General features: G+C 37.5%; 5 non-coding genes across 5 annotated transcripts; all 5 read right to left on the bottom strand.

The window, feature by feature from the left end:
- Nucleotides 1-5,396: 5,396 nt before the first annotated feature.
- On the bottom strand, nucleotides 5,397-5,469 carry TRNAF-GAA (transfer RNA phenylalanine (anticodon GAA)). Its single transcript has one exon. It is a non-coding gene; the product is annotated as a tRNA-Phe (tRNA).
- Nucleotides 5,470-8,315: 2,846 nt separating this feature from the next.
- TRNAF-GAA (transfer RNA phenylalanine (anticodon GAA)) lies at nucleotides 8,316-8,388 on the bottom strand. The gene has a single exon. It is a non-coding gene; the product is annotated as a tRNA-Phe (tRNA).
- Nucleotides 8,389-11,234: 2,846 nt separating this feature from the next.
- Nucleotides 11,235-11,307, bottom strand: TRNAF-GAA (transfer RNA phenylalanine (anticodon GAA)). Its single transcript has one exon. It is a non-coding gene; the product is annotated as a tRNA-Phe (tRNA).
- Nucleotides 11,308-12,982: 1,675 nt separating this feature from the next.
- TRNAF-AAA (transfer RNA phenylalanine (anticodon AAA)) lies at nucleotides 12,983-13,055 on the bottom strand. The gene has a single exon. It is a non-coding gene; the product is annotated as a tRNA-Phe (tRNA).
- A 1,087-nt stretch (nucleotides 13,056-14,142) lies between these two features.
- TRNAF-GAA (transfer RNA phenylalanine (anticodon GAA)) lies at nucleotides 14,143-14,215 on the bottom strand. Its single transcript has one exon. It is a non-coding gene; the product is annotated as a tRNA-Phe (tRNA).
- Between the last annotated feature and the right edge of the window lie 1,570 nt (nucleotides 14,216-15,785).

The raw sequence follows: 15,785 nt of genomic DNA, 5'->3' as shown, positions 1-15,785 counted from the left end.
AGGACAGAAAGACAATTCTATGTTGAATTGATCATGTTGTCGATCAGTTGATCAAATATTTTGATAAATAAAGAAAGAAAAACTTGAGCTGATACCAAGAAATATTTTGTGAGAAGCAAGAAACCTCTCAGACTTTTCCGAAACCCAGCATTGAACAAGGGACTTTTAGATTTTCAATCTAACACTCTCCCAACTGAGCTATTTCATCCAGCTGGCCATTTTGGCTTTCTGTTGTATTTTTGATAATTGTTAAAGATAAATGCAGACCCTGGTCATTCTATCTGCATGTGCAGTTATGTGTTAAATTGTCCAATATTATTCAGCAGCTAAATTGGTCTGATGGGTGAATTTCCTTTTTAGGAGCCAAGTTAGTTAGAAGATGTTTGTAAACTATGAATGGACTTATACTCAGACACACAGACCTATATGGCGAGGGTAGGCAAACTAGGTCATCTGACTACTAACAGTTTTGTATAAGGGGAACTCGAGGCTGATGCAGGCAAAGCTTTACTTTCAATTAAAGGAAGAATTGGCAAATAAAGCAGGTAAAGTTGAATACAAGAGAGGTGGAAGCAAGTTTGACAGAAAGACAGAATGTAAAAAATATGTTGAAATGGTTGTCTTATCGATCAGCTTGATAAAAGGTTTTGATCATTATAAACAACGTCAATATGAGTTGACTCCAAATAGCATTTGTGGCATGCAAAGCAGAAGTTCAAAATGTGCCTAAACCCGGGATTGAACCAGGGACCTTTAGATCTTCAGTCTACTGCTCTCCCAACTGAGCTATTTCATCCAGCTGGCAATTTTGGCTTTCTGTTGTATTTTTTATAATTGTTAAAGAAAAATGCAGAACCTGGTCACTCTATCTGCATGTGCAGTTATGTGTTAAATTGTCCAGTATTATTCAGTAGCTAAATTGGTCTGATGGGTGAATTTCCTTTTTAGGAGCCAAGTTAGTTAGATGATGTTTGTAAACTATGAATGGACTTATACTCAGAAACACAGACCTATATGGCGAGGGTCGGCAAGCTAGGTCATCTGACTACTAACAGTTTTGTATAAGGGGAACTGGAGGCTGATGCAGGCAAAGCTTTACTTTCAATTAAAGGAAGAATTGGGAAATAAAGGAGGCAAAGTTGAATACAAGAGAGGTGGAAGCAAGTTTGAAAGAAAGACAGAAAGTAAATAATATGTTGAATTAATTGTATTGTCGATTATCTTGATAAAAGGTTTTGATCATTATAAACAAAGTCAATATGAGTTGATTCAAAATAGTCTTTGTGGCATGCAAAGCAGAAGTTCAAAATGTGCCGAAACCCGGGATCGAACCAGGGACCTTTAGATCTTCAGTCTAACGCTCTCCTAACTGAGCTATTTCGGCCTGCCAGCAGCTATAGTATTCAGCCTCTTTTTTTGAACAATCCCAGAACAGAGATGCAGAACCTGGATTTTCAATCTGAGGTTAGAGCTGTGTTTTAATGTGTCCTGCATTGTTCAGCAGCTAACTGGTGAAAGGGTGAGTAGCGTTTTTGGGATAAATGTTAGGTCGTTTTTCTTTTAAAACTCTAAGTGGACCAGCACTGTATTACACAGACGTATGTCGCCTGAGTAGGTAAGCTATGTCATCTCAATACTGACAACTTTGTTCAAGGAGAAGTGAAAGCTGATGCAGACAAGAGTTTACTTTGAAAAAAGTATAAAATGGGATAAATTCGTCATCAAAGTTGATGGCAAGAGAGGTGGAAGCAAGTTTAGAAGGAGGACAGAAAGACAACTTTTTGTTGAAGTTATCATGTTGTTGATCAGTTGATAAAATATTTTGAGAAATAAAAAAAAAAAAACTAGAGCTGATTTCAAGAAATATTTTGCAAGAATGTAGGATCCCCTCGCACTGTGCTGAAAGTCAGGATTGAATCAGGTACCTTAAGCTCTTCAGTCTAACGATCTCCCAACTGAGATATTTCAGCCAACAAGTCCCTGTGGCCTCCTGATGTATTATTAATAATTGTAGACGATACATACAGAACCTGGTCATTCTATTTTCGTTTATAGTTATGTGTTAAAGTGTCCAGTATCATTCAGCAGGTAACTTGGTCTGATGAGTGAATATCCTTTTTAGGGGACAAGGTAGGTAGAATTTTTTTTTCTAAACTCTGAATTGACTTATACTCTGAAACACAGACCTATATGGCCAGGGTGTACAAGCTATGTCATCTGACTACTGACAGTTTTGTATAAGGGGAACTGGAGGCTGATGCAGGCAAAGCTTTACTTTAAAATAAAGCAAGAAGTTGCAAATAAATGAGGCATAGTTGAATACAAGAGAGGTGGAAGCAAGTTTGAAAGGAAGACAGAAAGTAAATAATATGTTGAATTGATTGTGTTGTTGATCAGATTGATAAAAGGTTTTGATAAAGAAGAGCGTTGATTTAACTCCAAACAGCTTTTGTGACATGAAAAGCAGAAGTTGAAATTGTGCCGAAACCCGGGATTGAACCAGGGACCTTTAGATCTTCAGTCTAACGCTCTCCCAACTGATCTATTTCGGCCTGCTGGTAGTTTGGGGCTTCATCCTTTTTTTTTAAACTTCACAAGAAAATAGATGCTCAACCTCATGCTAGAGCTATGTTTTAAGATGTCCTGTATCATTCACCAGTTAACGGGTGCAATAGGTAAATAGCATTTTTCGGATCCAGGTTAGGTAGCTTTTGTTTTTTACTCTGAATGGACTAGCACCATATTACACAGAGGTATTTGGCCTGAGTAGGTAAGCTATGTCATCTGAATACTGAAATCTGTGTTCAAGGAGAAGTGGAAGCTGATGCAGACAAGAGTTTACTTTACAAAAAAGCATGAAATAGGAAACATTTGTAGTCGAAGCTGAATGCAAGAGAGGTGGAAGCAAATTTAGAAGGAGGACAGAAAGACAATTCTATGTTGAATTGATCATGTTGTCGATCAGTTGATCAAATATTTTGATAAATAAAGAAAGAAAAACTTGAGCTGATACCAAGAAAAATTTTGTGAGAAGCAAGAAACCTCTCAGACTTTTCCGAAACCCAGCATTGAACAAGGGACTTTTAGATTTTCAATCTAACACTCTCCCAACTGAGCTATTTCATCCAGCTGGCCATTTTGGCTTTCTGTTGTATTTTTGATAATTGTTAAAGATAAATGCAGACCCTGGTCATTCTATCTGCATGTGCAGTTATGTGTTAAATTGTCCAATATTATTCAGCAGCTAAATTCGTCTGATGGGTGAATTTCCTTTTTAGGAGCCAAGTTAGTTAGAAGATGTTTGTAAACTATGAATGGACTTATACTCAGACACACAGACCTATATGGCGAGGGTAGGCAAACTAGGTCATCTGACTACTAACAGTTTTGTATAAGGGGAACTCGAGGCTGATGCAGGCAAAGCTTTACTTTCAATTAAAGGAAGAATTGGCAAATAAAGCAGGTAAAGTTGAATACAAGAGAGGTGGAAGCAAGTTTGACAGAAAGACAGAATGTAAAAAATATGTTGAAATGGTTGTCTTATCGATCAGCTTGATAAATGGTTTTGATCATTATAAACAACGTCAATATGAGTTGACTCCAAATAGCATTTGTGGCATGCAAAGCAGAAGTTCAAAATGTGCCTAAACCCGGGATTGAACCAGGGACCTTTAGATCTTCAGTCTACTGCTCTACCAACTGAGCTATTTCATCCAGCTGGCAATTTTGGCTTTCTGTTGTATTTTTTATAATTGTTAAAGAAAAATGCAGAACCTGGTCACTCTATCTGCATGTGCAGTTATGTGTTAAATTGTCCAGTATTATTCAGTAGCTAAATTGGTCTGATGGGTGAATTTCCTTTTTAGGAGCCAAGTTAGTTAGATGATGTTTGTAAACTATGAATGGACTTATACTCAGAAACACAGACCTATATGGCGAGGGTCGGCAAGCTAGGTCATCTTACTACTAACAGTTTTGTATAAGGGGAACTGGAGGCTGATGCAGGCAAAGCTTTACTTTCAATTAAAGGAAGAATTGGGAAATAAAGGAGGCAAAGTTGAATACAAGAGAGGTGGAAGCAAGTTTGAAAGAAAGACAGAAAGTAAATAATATGTTGAATTAATTGTATTGTCGATTATCTTGATAAAAGGTTTTGATCATTATAAACAAAGTCAATATGAGTTGACTCAAAATAGTCTTTGTGGCATGCAAAGCAGAAGTTCAAAATGTGCCCAAACCCGGGATCGAACCAGGGACCTTTAGATCTTCAGTCTAACGCTCTCCCAACTGAGCTATTTCGGCCTGCCAGCAGCTATAGTATTCAGCCTCTTTTTTTGAACAATCCCAGAACAGAGATGCAGAACCTGGATTTTCAATCTGAGGTTAGAGCTGTGTTTTAATGTGTCCTGCATTGTTCAGCAGCTAACTGGTGAAAGGGTGAGTAGCGTTTTTGGGATAAATGTTAGGTCGTTTTTCTTTTAAAACTCTAAGTGGACCAGCACTGTATTACACAGACGTATGTCGCCTGAGTAGGTAAGCTATGTCATCTCAATACTGACAACTTTGTTCAAGGAGAAGTGAAAGCTGATGCAGACAAGAGTTTACTTTGAAAAAAGTATAAAATGGGATAAATTTGTCATCAAAGTTGATGGCAAGAGAGGTGGAAGCAAGTTTAGAAGGAGGACAGAAAGACAACTTTTTGTTGAAGTTATCATGTTGTTGATCAGTTGATAAAATATTTTGAGAAATAAAAAAAAAAACTAGAGCTGATTTCAAGAAATATTTTGCAAGAATGTAGGATCCCCTCGCACTGTGCTGAAAGTCAGGATTGAATCAGGTACCTTAAGCTCTTCAGTCTAACGATCTCCCAACTGAGATATTTCAGCCAACAAGTCCCTGTGGCCTCCTGATGTATTATTAATAATTGTAGACGATACATACAGAACCTGGTCATTCTATTTTCGTTTATAGTTATGTGTTAAAGTGTCCAGTATCATTCAGCAGGTAACTTGGTCTGATGAGTGAATATCCTTTTTAGGGGACAAGGTAGGTAGAATTTTTTTTTCCTAAACTCTGAATTGACTTATACTCTGAAACACAGACCTATATGGCCAGGGTGTACAAGCTATGTCATCTGACTACTGACAGTTTTGTATAAGGGGAATTGGAGGCTGATGCAGGCAAAGCTTTACTTTAAAATAAAGCAAGAAGTTGCAAATAAATGAGGCATAGTTGAATACAAGAGAGGTGGAAGCAAGTTTGAAAGGAAGACAGAAAGTAAATAATATGTTGAATTGATTGTGTTGTTGATCAGATTGATAAAAGGTTTTGATAAAGAAGAGCGTTGATTTAACTCCAAACAGCTTTTGTGACATGAAAAGCAGAAGTTGAAATTGTGCCGAAACCCGGGATTGAACCAGGGACCTTTAGATCTTCAGTCTAACGCTCTCCCAACTGAGCTATTTCGGCCTGCTGGTAGTTTGGGTCTTCATCCTTTCTTTTAAACTTCCCAAGAAAATAGATGCTCAACCTCATGCTAGAGCTATGTTTTAAGATGTCCTGTATCATTCATCAGTTAACGGGTGCAATAGGTAAATAGCATTTTTCGGATCCAGGTTAGGTAGCTTTTGTTTTTTACTCTGAATGGACTAGCACCATATTACACAGAGGTATTTGGCCTGAGTAGGTAAGCTATGTCATCTGAATACTGAAATCTGTGTTCAAGGAGAAGTGGAAGCTGATGCAGACAAGAGTTTACTTTACAAAAAAGCATGAAATAGGAAACATTTGTAGTCGAAGCTGAATGCAAGAGAGGTGGAAGCAAATTTAGAAGGAGGACAGAAAGACAATTCTATGTTGAATTGATCATGTTGTCGATCAGTTGATCAAATATTTTGATAAATAAAGAAAGAAAAACTTGAGCTGATACCAAGAAATATTTTGTGAGAAGCAAGAAACCTCTCAGACTTTTCCGAAACCCAGCATTGAACAAGGGACTTTTAGATTTTCAATCTAACACTCTCCCAACTGAGCTATTTCATCCAGCTGGCCATTTTGGCTTTCTGTTGTATTTTTGATAATTGTTAAAGATAAATGCAGACCCTGGTCATTCTATCTGCATGTGCAGTTATGTGTTAAATTGTCCAATATTATTCAGCAGCTAAATTGGTCTGATGGGTGAATTTCCTTTTTAGGAGCCAAGTTAGTTAGAAGATGTTTGTAAACTATGAATGGACTTATACTCAGACACACAGACCTATATGGCGAGGGTAGGCAAACTAGGTCATCTGACTACTAACAGTTTTGTATAAGGGGAACTCGAGGCTGATGCAGGCAAAGCTTTACTTTCAATTAAAGGAAGAATTGGCAAATAAAGCAGGTAAAGTTGAATACAAGAGAGGTGGAAGCAAGTTTGACAGAAAGACAGAATGTAAAAAATATGTTGAAATGGTTGTCTTATCGATCAGCTTGATAAAAGGTTTTGATCATTATAAACAACGTCAATATGAGTTGACTCCAAATAGCATTTGTGGCATGCAAAGCAGAAGTTCAAAATGTGCCTAAACCCGGGATTGAACCAGGGACCTTTAAATCTTCAGTCTACTGCTCTCCCAACTGAGCTATTTCATCCAGCTGGCAATTTTGGCTTTCTGTTGTATTTTTTATAATTGTTAAAGATAAATGCAGAACCTGGTCACTCTATCTGCATGTGCAGTTATGTGTTAAATTGTCCAGTATTATTCAGTAGCTAAATTGGTCTGATGGGTGAATTTCCTTTTTAGGAGCCAAGTTAGTTAGATGATGTTTGTAAACTATGAATGGATTTATACTCAGAAACACAGACCTATATGGCGAGGGTCGGCAAGCTAGGTCATCTGACTACTAACAGTTTTGTATAAGGGGAACTGGAGGCTGATGCAGGCAAAGCTTTACTTTCAATTAAAGGAAGAATTGGGAAATAAAGGAGGCAAAGTTGAATACAAGAGAGGTGGAAGCAAGTTTGAAAGAAAGACAGAAAGTAAATAATATGTTGAATTAATTGTATTGTCGATTATCTTGATAAAAGGTTTTGATCATTATAAACAAAGTCAATATGAGTTGACTCAAAATAGTCTTTGTGGCATGCAAAGCAGAAGTTCAAAATGTGCCGAAACCCGGGATCGAACCAGGGACCTTTAGATCTTCAGTCTAACGCTCTCCCAACTGAGATATTTCGGCCTGCCAGCAGCTATAGTATTCAGCCTCTTTTTTTGAACAATCCCAGAACAGAGATGCAGAACCTGGATTTTCAATCTGAGGTTAGAGCTGTGTTTTAATGTGTCCTGCATTGTTCAGCAGCTAACTGGTGAAATGGGTGAGTAGCGTTTTTGGGATAAATGTTAGGTCGTTTTTCTTTTAAAACTCTAAGTGGACCAGCACTGTATTACACAGACGTATGTCGCCTGAGTAGGTAAGCTATGTCATCTCAATACTGACAACTTTGTTCAAGGAGAAGTGAAAGCTGATGCAGACAAGAGTTTGCTTTGAAAAAAGTATAAAATGGGATAAATTCGTCATCAAAGCTGATGGCAAGAGAGGTGGAAGCAAGTTTAGAAGGAGGACAGAAAGACAACTTTTTGTTGAAGTTATCATGTTGTTGATCAGTTGATAAAATATTTTGAGAAATAAAGGAAAAAAAACCTAGAGCTGATTTCAAGAAATATTTTGCAAGAATGTAGGATCCCCTCGCACTGTGCTGAAAGTCAGGATTGAATCAGGTACCTTAAGCTCTTCAGTCTAACGATCTCCCAACTGAGATATTTCAGCCAACAAGTCCCTGTGGCCTCCTGATGTATTATTAATAATTGTAGACGATACATACAGAACCTGGTCATTCTATTTTCGTTTATAGTTATGTGTTAAAGTGTCCAGTATCATTCAGCAGGTAACTTGGTCTGATGAGTGAATATCCTTTTTAGGGGACAATGTAGGTAGAATTTTTTTTTCTAAACTCTGAATTGACTTATACTCTGAAACACAGACCTATATGGCCAGGGTGTACAAGCTATGTCATCTGACTACTGACAGTTTTGTATAAGGGGAATTGGAGGCTGATGCAGGCAAAGCTTTACTTTAAATTAAAGCAAGAAGTTTCAAATAAATGAGGCATAGTTGAATACAAGAGAGGTGGAAGCAAGTTTGAAAGGAAGACAGAAAGTAAATAATATGTTGAATTGATTGTGTTGTTGATCAGATTGATAAAAGGTTTTGATAAAGAAGAGCGTTGATTTAACTCCAAACAGCTTTTGTGACATGAAAAGCAGAAGTTGAAATTGTGCCGAAACCCGGGATTGAACCAGGGACCTTTAGATCTTCAGTCTAACGCTCTCCCAACTGAGCTATTTCGGCCTGCTGGTAGTTTGGGTCTTCATCCTTTCTTTTAAACTTCCCAAGAAAATAGATGCTCAACCTCATGCTAGAGCTATGTTTTAAGATGTCCTGTATCATTCATCAGTTAACGGGTGCAATAGGTAAATAGCATTTTTCGGATCCAGGTTAGGTAGCTTTTGTTTTTTACTCTGAATGGACTAGCACCATATTACACAGAGGTATTTGGCCTGAGTAGGTAAGCTATGTCATCTGAATACTGAAATCTGTGTTCAAGGAGAAGTGGAAGCTGATGCAGACAAGAGTTTACTTTACAAAAAAGCATGAAATAGGAAACATTTGTAGTCGAAGCTGAATGCAAGAGAGGTGGAAGCAAATTTAGAAGGAGGACAGAAAGACAATTCTATGTTGAATTGATCATGTTGTCGATCAGTTGATCAAATATTTTGATAAATAAAGAAAGAAAAACTTGAGCTGATACCAAGAAATATTTTGTGAGAAGCAAGAAACCTCTCAGACTTTTCCGAAACCCAGCATTGAACAAGGGACTTTTAGATTTTCAATCTAACACTCTCCCAACTGAGCTATTTCATCCAGCTGGCCATTTTGGCTTTCTGTTGTATTTTTGATAATTGTTAAAGATAAATGCAGACCCTGGTCATTCTATCTGCATGTGCAGTTATGTGTTAAATTGTCCAATATTATTCAGCAGCTAAATTGGTCTGATGGGTGAATTTCCTTTTTAGGAGCCAAGTTAGTTAGAAGATGTTTGTAAACTATGAATGGACTTATACTCAGACACACAGACCTATATGGCGAGGGTAGGCAAACTAGGTCATCTGACTACTAACAGTTTTGTATAAGGGGAACTCGAGGCTGATGCAGGCAAAGCTTTACTTTCAATTAAAGGAAGAATTGGCAAATAAAGCAGGTAAAGTTGAATACAAGAGAGGTGGAAGCAAGTTTGACAGAAAGACAGAATGTAAAAAATATGTTGAAATGGTTGTCTTATCGATCAGCTTGATAAAAGGTTTTGATCATTATAAACAACGTCAATATGAGTTGACTCCAAATAGCATTTGTGGCATGCAAAGCAGAAGTTCAAAATGTGCCTAAACCCGGGATTGAACCAGGGACCTTTAAATCTTCAGTCTACTGCTCTCCCAACTGAGCTATTTCATCCAGCTGGCAATTTTGGCTTTCTGTTGTATTTTTTATAATTGTTAAAGATAAATGCAGAACCTGGTCACTCTATCTGCATGTGCAGTTATGTGTTAAATTGTCCAGTATTATTCAGTAGCTAAATTGGTCTGATGGGTGAATTTCCTTTTTAGGAGCCAAGTTAGTTAGATGATGTTTGTAAACTATGAATGGACTTATACTCAGAAACACAGACCTATATGGCGAGGGTCGGCAAGCTAGGTCATCTGACTACTAACAGTTTTGTATAAGGGGAACTGGAGGATGATGCAGGCAAAGCTTTACTTTCAATTAAAGGAAGAATTGGGAAATAAAGGAGGCAAAGTTGAATACAAGAGAGGTGGAAGCAAGTTTGAAAGAAAGACAGAAAGTAAATAATATGTTGAATTAATTGTATTGTCGATTATCTTGATAAAAGGTTTTGATCATTATAAACAAAGTCAATATGAGTTGACTCAAAATAGTCTTTGTGGCATGCAAAGCAGAAGTTCAAAATGTGCCGAAACCCGGGATCGAACCAGGGACCTTTAGATCTTCAGTCTAACGCTCTCCCAAATGAGCTACTTCAGCCTGCCAGCAGCTATAGTATTGAGCCTCTTTTTTTGAACAATCCCAGAACAGAGATGCAGAACCTGGATTTTCAATCTGAGGTTAGAGCTGTGTTTTAATGTGTCCTGCATTGTTCAGCAGCTAACTGGTGAAATGGGTGAGTAGCGTTTTTGGGATAAATGTTAGGTCGTTTTTCTTTTAAAACTCTAAGTGGACCAGCACTGTATTACACAGACGTATGTCGCCTGAGTAGGTAAGCTATGTCATCTCAATACTGACAACTTTGTTCAAGGAGAAGTGAAAGCTGATGCAGACAAGAGTTTGCTTTGAAAAAAGTATAAAATGGGATAAATTCGTCATCAAAGCTGATGGCAAGAGAGGTGGAAGCAAGTTTAGAAGGAGGACAGAAAGACAACTTTTTGTTGAAGTTATCATGTTGTTGATCAGTTGATAAAATATTTTGAGAAATAAAGAAAAAAAAACCTAGAGCTGATTTCAAGAAATATTTTGCAAGAATGTAGGATCCCCTCGCACTGTGCTGAAAGTCAGGATTGAATCAGGTACCTTAAGCTCTTCAGTCTAACGATCTCCCAACTGAGATATTTCAGCCAACAAGTCCCTGTGGCCTCCTGATGTATTATTAATAATTGTAGACGATACATACAGAACCTGGTCATTCTATTTTCGTTTATAGTTATGTGTTAAAGTGTCCAGTATCATTCAGCAGGTAACTTGGTCTGATGAGTGAATATCCTTTTTAGGGGACAATGTAGGTAGAATTTTTTTTTCTAAACTCTGAATTGACTTATACTCTGAAACACAGACCTATATGGCCAGGGTGTACAAGCTATGTCATCTGACTACTGACAGTTTTGTATAAGGGGAATTGGAGGCTGATGCAGGCAAAGCTTTACTTTAAAATAAAGCAAGAAGTTTCAAATAAATGAGGCATAGTTGAATACAAGAGAGGTGGAAGCAAGTTTGAAAGGAAGACAGAAAGTAAATAATATGTTGAATTGATTGTGTTGTTGATCAGATTGATAAAAGGTTTTGATAAAGAAGAGCGTTGATTTAACTCCAAACAGCTTTTGTGACATGAAAAGCAGAAGTTGAAATTGTGCCGAAACCCGGGATTGAACCAGGGACCTTTAGATCTTCAGTCTAACGCTCTCCCAACTGAGCTATTTCGGCCTGCTGGTAGTTTGGGTCTTCATCCTTTCTTTTAAACTTCCCAAGAAAATAGATGCTCATCCTCATGCTAGAGCTATGTTTTAAGATGTCCTGTATCATTCATCAGTTAACAGGTGCAATAGGTAAATAGCATTTTTCGGATCCAGGTTAGGTAGCTTTTTTTTTTACTCTGAATGGACTAGCACCATATTACACAGAGGTATTTGGCCTGAGTAGGTAAGCTATGTCATCTGAATACTGAAATCTGTGTTCAAGGAGAAGTGGAAGCTGATGCAGACAAGAGTTTACTTTACAAAAAAGCATGAAATAGGAAACATTTGTAGTCGAAGCTGAATGCAAGAGAGGTGGAAGCAAATTTAGAAGGAGGACAGAAAGACAATTCTATGTTGAATTGATCATGTTGTCGATCAGTTGATCAAATATTTTGATAAATAAAGAAAGAAAAACTTGAGCTGATACCAAGAAATATTTTGTGAGAAGCAAGAAACCTCTCAGACTTTTCTAAAACCCAGCATTGAACAAGGGACTTTTAGATTTTCAATCTAACACTCTCCCAACTGAGCTATTTCATCCAGCTGGCCATTTTGGCTTTCTGTTGTATTTTTGATAATTGTTAAAGATAAATGCAGACCCTGGTCATTCTATCTGCATGTGCAGGTATGTGTTAAATTGTCCAATATTATTCAGCAGCTAAATTGCTCTGATGGGTGAATTTCCTTTTTAGGAGCCAAGTTAGTTAGAAGATGTTTGTAAACTATGAATGGACTTATACTCAGACACACAGACCTATATGGCGAGGGTAGGCAAACTAGGTCATCTGACTACTAACAGTTTTGTATAAGGGGAACTCGAGGCTGATGTAGGCAAAGCTTTACTTTCAATTAAAGGAAGAATTGGCAAATAAAGCAGGTAAAGTTGAATACAAGAGAGGTGGAAGCAAGTTTGACAGAAAGACAGAATGTAAAAAATATGTTGAAATGGTTGTCTTATCGATCAGCTTGATAAAAGGTTTTGATCATTATAAACAACGTCAATATGAGTTGACTCCAAATAGCATTTGTGGCATGCAAAGCAGAAGTTCAAAATGTGCCTAAACCCGGGATTGAACCAGGGACCTTTAGATCTTCAGTCTACTGCTCTCCCAACTGAGCTATTTCATCCAGCTGGCAATTTTGGCTTTCTGTTGTATTTTTTATAATTGTTAAAGAAAAATGCAGAACCTGGTCACTCTATCTGCATGTGCAGTTATGTGTTAAATTGTCCAGTATTATTCAGTAGCTAAATTGGTCTGATGGGTGAATTTCCTTTTTAGGAGCCAAGTTAGTTAGATGATGTTTGTAAACTATGAATGGACTTATACTCAGAAACACAGACCTATATGGCGAGGGTCGGCAAGCTAGGTCATCTGACTACTAACAGTTTTGTATAAGGGGAACTGGAGGCTGATGCAGGCAAAGCTTTACTTTCAATTAAAGGAAGAATTGGGAAATAAAGGAGGCAAAGTTGAATACAAGAGAGGTGGAAGCAAGTTTGAAAGAAAGACAGAAAGTAAATAATATGTTGAATTAATTGTATTGTCGATTATCTTGATAAAATGTTTTGATCATTATAAACAAAGTCAATATGAGTTGACTCAAAATAGTCTTTGTGGCATGCAAAGCAGAAGTTCAAAACGTGCCGAAACCCAGGATCGAACCAGGGACCTTTAGATCTTTAGTCTAACGCTCTCCCAACTGAGCTATTTCGGCCTGCCAGCAGCTATAGCATTCAGCCTCTTTTTTTGAACAATCCCAGAACAGAGATGCAGAACCTGGATTTTCAATCTGAGGTTAGAGCTGTGTTTTAATGTGTCCTGCATTGTTCAGCAGCTAACTGGTGAAATGGGTGAGTAGCGTTTTTGGGATAAATGTTAGGTCGTTTTTCTTTTAAAACTCTAAGTGGACCAGCACTGTATTACACAGACGTATGTCGCCTGAGTAGGTAAGCTATGTCATCTCAATACTGACAACTTTGTTCAAGGAGAAGTGAAAGCTGATGCAGACAAGAGTTTACTTTGAAAAAAGTATAAAATGGGATAAATTCGTCATCAAAGCTGATGGCAAGAGAGGTGGAAGCAAGTTTAGAAGGAGGACAGAAAGACAACTTTTTGTTGAAGTTATCATGTTGTTGATCAGTTGATAAAATATTTTGAGAAATAAAGAAAAAAAAACTAGAGCTGATTTCAAGAAATATTTTGCAACAATGTAGGATCCCCTCGCACTGTGCTGAAAGTCAGGATTGAATCAGGTACCTTAAGCTCTTCAGTCTAACGATCTCCCAACTGAGATATTTCAGCCAACAAGTCCCTGTGGCCTCCTGATGTATTATTAATCGATACATACAGAACCTGGTCATTCTATTTTCGTTTATAGTTATGTGTTAAAGTGTCCAGTATCATTCAGCAGGTAACTTGGTCTGATGAGTGAATATCCTTTTTAGGGGACAATGTAGGTAGAATTTTTTTTTCTAAACTCTGAATTGACTTATACTCTGAAACACAGACCTATATGGCCAGGGTGTACAAGCTATGTCATCTGACTACTGACAGTTTTGTATAAGGGGAATTGGAGGCTGATGCAGGCAAAGCTTTACTTTAAAATAAAGCAAGAAGTTGCAAATAAATGAGGCATAGTTGAATACAAGAGAGGTGGAAGCAAGTTTGAAAGGAAGACAGAAAGTAAATAATATGTTGAATTGATTGGAGTTAAATCAACGCTCTTCTTTATCAAAACCTTTTATCAATCTGATCAACAACACAAACAGCTTTTGTGACATGAAAAGCAGAAGTTGAAATTGTGCCGAAACCCGGGATTGAACCAGGGACCTTTAGATCTTCAGTCTAACGCTCTCCCAACTGAGCTATTTCGGCCTGCTGGTAGTTTGGGTCTTCATCCTTTCTTTTAAACTTCCCAAGAAAATAGATGCTCAACCTCATGCTAGAGCTATGTTTTAAGATGTCCTGTATCATTCATCAGTTAACGGGTGCAATAGGTAAATAGCATTTTTCGGATCCAGGTTAGGTAGCTTTTTTTTTTACTCTGAATGGACTAGCACCATATTACACAGAGGTATTTGGCCTGAGTAGGTAAGCTATGTCATCTGAATACTGACATCTGTGTTCAAGGAGAAGTGGAAGCTGATGCAGACAAGAGTTTACTTTACAAAAAAGCATGAAATAGGAAACATTTGTAGTCGAAGCTGAATGCAAGAGAGGTGGAAGCAAATTTAGAAGGAGGACAGAAAGACAATTCTATGTTGAATTGATCATGTTGTCGATCAGTTGATCAAATATTTTGATAAATAAAGAAAGAAAAACTTGAGCTGATACCAAGAAATATTTTGTGAGAAGCAAGAAACCTCTCAGACTTTTCCGAAACCCAGCATTGAACAAGGGACTTTTAGATTTTCAATCTAACACTCTCCCAACTGAGCTATTTCATCCAGCTGGCCATTTTGGCTTTCTGTTGTATTTTTGATAATTGTTAAAGATAAATGCAGACCCTGGTCATTCTATCTGCATGTGCAGTTATGTGTTAAATTGTCCAATATTATTCAGCAGCTAAATTGGTCTGATGGGTGAATTTCCTTTTTAGGAGCCAAGTTAGTTAGAAGATGTTTGTAAACTATGAATGGACTTATACTCAGAGACACAGACCTATATGGCGAGGGTAGGCAAACTAGGTCATCTGACTACTAACAGTTTTGTATAAGGGGAACTCGAGGCTGATGCAGGCAAAGCTTTACTTTCAATTAAAGGAAGAATTGGCAAATAAAGCAGGTAAAGTTGAATACAAGAGAGGTGGAAGCAAGTTTGACAGAAAGACAGAATGTAAAAAATATGTTGAAATGGTTGTCTTTTCGATCAGCTTGATAAAAGGTTTTGATCATTATAAACAACGTCAATATGAGTTGACTCCAAATAGCATTTGTGGCATGCAAAGCAGAAGTTCAAAATGTGCCTAAACCCGGGATTGAACCAGGGACCTTTAGATCTTCAGTCTACTGCTCTCCCAACTGAGCTATTTCATCCAGCTGGCAATTTTGGCTTTCTGTTGTATTTTTTATAATTGTTAAAGAAAAATGCAGAACCTGGTCACTCTATCTGCATGTGCAGTTATGTGTTAAATTGTCCAGTATTATTCAGTAGCTAAATTGGTCTGATGGGTGAATTTCCTTTTTAGGAGCCAAGTTAGTTAGATGATGTTTGTAAACTATGAATGGACTTATACTCAGAAACACAGACCTATATGGCGAGGGTCGGCAAGCTAGGTCATCTGACTACTAACAGTTTTGTATAAGGGGAACTGGAGGCTGATGCAGGCAAAGCTTTACTTTCAATTAAAGGAAGAATTGGGAAATAAAGGAGGCAAAGTTGAATACAAGAGAGGTGGAAGCAAGTTTGAAAGAAAGACAGAAAGTAAATAATATGTTGAATTAAT

This window comes from Triturus cristatus, chromosome 8, assembly GCF_964204655.1.
Source record: "Triturus cristatus chromosome 8, aTriCri1.1, whole genome shotgun sequence".
In the NCBI taxonomy this organism is placed as follows: Eukaryota; Metazoa; Chordata; class Amphibia; order Caudata; family Salamandridae; genus Triturus; species Triturus cristatus.
This window is presented reverse-complemented; position numbering and strand designations above follow the sequence as displayed.